Source organism: Tupaia chinensis, unplaced genomic scaffold (assembly GCF_000334495.1).
Source record: "Tupaia chinensis unplaced genomic scaffold, TupChi_1.0 Scaffold144378_1, whole genome shotgun sequence".
Classification (NCBI taxonomy): domain Eukaryota; kingdom Metazoa; phylum Chordata; class Mammalia; order Scandentia; family Tupaiidae; genus Tupaia; species Tupaia belangeri.
This window is the reverse complement of record NW_006204238.1, coordinates 3,739,109-3,744,219: the sequence shown is the minus strand read 5'-3', so window position 1 is coordinate 3,744,219 and position 5,111 is coordinate 3,739,109.

Below are 5,111 nucleotides of genomic sequence, written 5' to 3'. Positions count from 1 at the left end.
TGTCTATGATATTGGCTATTATTTCTGCTAATTATTGATCTTCTTCAATTAAGGCATGAACAAAATGAACTTTTTTCCTCACAAGTTGATATGATTGGTCCGCCTCTGCAGGAATCACCTTTAACATCATCTTTTCCCTTATAAAAATGAGGTATGCATTTGTAAACTGCTGCCTTTTTTGAGACATTGTCCCCATAAACTTTTGTGATTTTTTACCATTCTTCCACCAAAGTTTCACCATAAATTTGATATTGTTCTTGCTTTAATTTCAGTAGGTTAATATGGCTCTGATGGGGCACATTTCAAATTGATGTCTTTTCATATATAGTGCCTCAAAGTAGATCCTACTTAGTCATGTTATAACAAATTACCACAAGTATATTTTAGTGCAAAAAATGTTGAAATACATACATAGTTTTTCATAATATACATTTTCATGAAATTTTTGAAAACTGCCCAATATGAGCCCTTAGTTAAATTCCTTTATGTATGTTCTTATATATTTGACATGAGAGTCAATAATCGTGGAGCTAGCAGGTGGTATGGTAGTTTAGTTGCTGGATTCCTGCAGGTCTGAACTCAGTAAGAGTCCCAGATCTGGTGACATGTTTTCTCACTTTGCCTTTTTCTCTCTCTGATCAAATTAAAATACATACATACATACATAAATAATTCTCTTTTTTAAAAAATAGAGTCAATGAATTTTTTTTTTAAATCAAAGCACTCTAAGAATTGTTTTTACTTACATGTTTTCTGAATAGTTGGTTGATATTAAACTGAATAAACCCTTTGGTGATTCTTCAGAATAAGAAGAAGATGAACTACAATTTAGGTTTCTAACCTAAAACTGGTTTAACATGGACAGTGCTAGAAATCTAGTTTGAGATACTCAATTCAAATATCTGCAGTTCACGTAATGGCTATGTCACTGGACTCCCATGTAGTCGACTGCAGTTTGAGTCCTAAATCCAGTGGCTTAAACTCCCATCAGGTGCATGTGTGTGTGCCCAAGATCCCAAGAGGAGAACGGAGGAGAAGGGATTGTGGCATGGCCATCCCCTCTGGGGGTGATCTCTCACTTTCTGTCTCTCTGTTTCTCTCGGTCTTTATGGTGAGCACACATGCCCTATAGCAAAATAACACCTTTCAAACAAAAGCAAAACAAAGCAAAAACAAAACAAAAACAAATACCTGCAGGTTTTTTCCCCTTATGGAATTGCAGAGATTAGATTATGTTAATAATTCAGGCCCAGATTAGAGTCTAACTCAGGGCCTTCTGGGAAAAGGGAACCAAAAAGATGATTAAGGTCAGATGGGTTTTGCTTAGACTCTTTTGAGTCAACTTCCTAGTTTGCTTCTTGACCTTTAAGTGTCCTATGCATCTTTAATACTATTGCCACAGTAATTTTTCTAAAGCTTCACTGTAATCTAATGTTTGGGCAGCATGTTATGGTTTGCAAAGTGCTTTTCTAATTGGCATAAAAGGAAGGCTATCTTGATTCATTTATTTCACTTGATCCATTAATATTTATCCAATATGCACTGTCATTATGCTGGACCTTTGAGATCTAAAGCTGAATGAGTTTGGTTAGTTCTTTCCAGAACTTCAGTTCAAAAATAATGATAGTACATACAAAAAGGTAGCCATAAGAAATATAGGTCCATAACAAGCAATGAGATTGAATTTACTGATTCAATCAAATAACCTCCCAACAAAGAAAAGCCCTGGTCTTGATAGCTTCACTTCTGAATTCCATGAAACTTTTAAAGAAGAGTTAACCCCCATTTTACTCAAATTATTTCTAAAGATCCAAAAGGAAGACAAGGATGCCCACTTTACCATTCCTTTTCAATATAGTATGGGAAGTCCTCACCAATGCAATCAGAAAAGAGAATTAAAATAAAAGGTATTCAAATAAGAAAAGAAGAGGTGAAATTATCTCTATTTGCAGATGACATGGTTGCATACATAGAGGACCTAATTGTATCCATGAAAAAATTCCTGGAAATAATGAATGAATACAGTAAAGCTGTAGGGTACAAAAATCAACTCACAAAAATCTATAGCATTTCTATATATGAGCAGCAAGTAGACTGAGATAGAACTGAAGAAAGTAATTCTATTTATCATAGCCACAAAAAGTACACAATACCTAGGAATAAATCCTACCAAAGAAGTAAAAAATCTTCACATGGAAAACTATGAGAAGCTAAAAAATGAAATTGAAAATGACACAAAAATGTGGAAGGACCTCCCATGTTCATGGATTGAAGTAATTCATAGAATCAAAATGACAATACTATCCAAATTAATATACAAATATAATATAATCCCAATCAAAATACCAGAGATATTCTTCACAGACCTAGAAAAGACAATCATAGAATTTGTCTGGAATAATAAATGTCCCTATATTGCCAAAGCCATCCTGTGCAAGAAGAGTGGAGTAGTAGACATCTGACCACAAAATATATTACAAAGCTGTGATAATCAAAACAGCATGGTAGGGACCAGCAGTTAATGTAAGGGCTATGTCATTGGACTCCCATGTAGTCGACTGTGGTTTGTGTCCCGAACCCGGTGGCTTAAAACTCACGCTAGGTGCATGTGTGGTGGATGCCCAAGATCCCGAGAAGAGAATGGAGGAGAAGGGATTGCAGTGTGGCCATCCCCCCTGGGGGCTGATTTCTCACTTTCTGTCTCTCTATCTCTCTCTGTCTGTCTGGCAAGAGCACGCACCCTATAACAAAATCTTCTAAAAAACAAATCAGCATGGTATTGGCACAAAAACAGACAATGGAACAGAATACAGACCCCAGGAATAACCCCCCAAAACATATAGCTAGCTGATTTTTGATAAAGGGAACCAGTCAATCCATTGGGCAAAGGAAAACCTCTTTATCAAATGGTGCTGGAAAAACTTGGTAGCCACCTGCAGAAAGATGAATCTGGACCCCTGTCTCTCACCATTGACAAAAATAAACTCAAAGTGGATCAAAGATCTAAACCTAAGACCTCAAACTATAAAAATACTGGTGGAAAACACTGGGGAAACTCTGGGAGACATTGGGGTAGGCAAATACTTCTTAAATGAGACCCCCAGAATGCAGGCAATAATCCCCAAAATGGACAAATGGAATTGCATCAGATTAAGAAATTTTTGCACAGAAAATATTTTTGTAAACTATGCTTCAGATAAGAGACTGATAACGAGAATACAGAGGGAACTCAAGCTGCTTGCTCCTCCATCCAAAAAAAAAAAAATCAACCCAATTAAAAGATGGAAAAATTAGCTGAAAAAAAAATAACTCTCTAAGGAAGACGTATAGACAGCCAAATGACATAAAATGGCATATAAGAAAATACTCAACATCCCTCATAATGAGGGAGATGCAGATTAACACCACAATGAGATACTTCCTAACCCCAGTCAGAATGACTAAGATTAAAACATTTAAAAAATGATAAATGCTGGTGGAGATGTGGTGAAAGGGGAACTCTCTTACACTGCTGGTGGGAATGTAAATTGGTCCAGCCACTGTGGAGAATGATATGGTCATTCCTCAAAGATCTATAATTAAAACCACTATATGATCCAGCAATCCCCCTCCTGGATATCTACCCAAAGGACAGAAGAATGCTTAATCAGAAAAACACTTGCACATCTATGTTTATTGTGGCATTTTTCATAATTGCTAAGACATGGCAGCAACCCAAATGTCCACAAACAGATGAATGGATTGAAAAAGTGTGGCACATATACTCTATGGAATACTACTCAGCCATAAAAAACAACAAGACCCTGGCTTTTGATAGAAAGAGCACAAATATGGAAGATTTACTGCTGAGTGAAGCAAGCCAGGCTATGAAAAAGATGCATTATATGTCTCCACTTAATAAAGACCAGCTGTCAATACTCAATGGCCAAAATGGAAAGATTTGAGGATACAGAAACATAGATAATGGTTATATATACCGGATACAGTATGGAAAGAGGGTGGGAGAAGGAAGAGTCTGGGTAAAGACATGAAGTGGAAAAATAGAGAGGCATGGCATCTATGGGACACAGAAATGGATCATTATCTGTTGATGATAATGTATATAGTATCCCCAACTGGACTTGTGTGAAATGTATTCATGTCAGAAAATTCACTTTACAAGCTAGGTGATGTATAGTGATGAATGTATAAAAGAAATTAAAGTAAAATAAAGTTAAATTAATTTTTAAAATTTTGTAATTATAATAAAAATTGTGAGAAATATGTCTACTCTAGACATCATAACCTCCCTTTTATATGTGGTTACTTATTTTCTTGTCTTTAGGTCAAAGTCACCATAGTTACCATCATTATTATTATTTACACACTTTTATTTACTCATTTTGCAAAAATTTACTGTAAGATAATGGTCTAAGAACTTGAATAGTAAACAAAACAGAAAACAAAACAAAACAAACAGAACCCTGCCTTCATGGGATTTGTAATCTATGGGGGCAAAGAGAGAGAAAAAAAATGCATTATACAGTCTTTTAGAAGCACTTCTTTATCAGTATTTATTAAAAATTGTGTATCTTGAAAATGCAGGCATTTTCACTGCCTTTCTTTATCCATGGCCCTATCTTTCCTTAGAGAAAATCTGCCCAATCTAATCTCAGAAAATCTAATCTTACAGGATGTGCTGAGTTTGCTGTAGGTCTCTTGAGTATGCCGCTCAGGCAAGGCTGGTGATGGGACAGAACTGGGTATGGGTAAGTTATATTTTATATGCCAAGTTAGAGAGTTATACTCAGAGACTGTAGTTAAACATAATGTGAAGCTTGACTGAGCCACATGCAAGGAAAGGTAGAGAAAGCCTTTCTGCAGAGAGAAAGAAGAATGATGTAGAACTGTATAGACATGAGACTATGTGGCCCCAATGTAAATTCATCCCTCCTGAGGCCCAGGTGCACTTCCTTCCCTTGAATTTCAAAAGGTTCACAGTTTCCTTTTACTGAATCATCATTTTCACTTTTCATGGCTTGAAAATATTTTGTTACTTTACAAACAAGTGATTTTTTTTTTTTTTTGAGAGAGAGATTTTTGCTATAGGGCACGTGCGCTTGCTGAGAAGA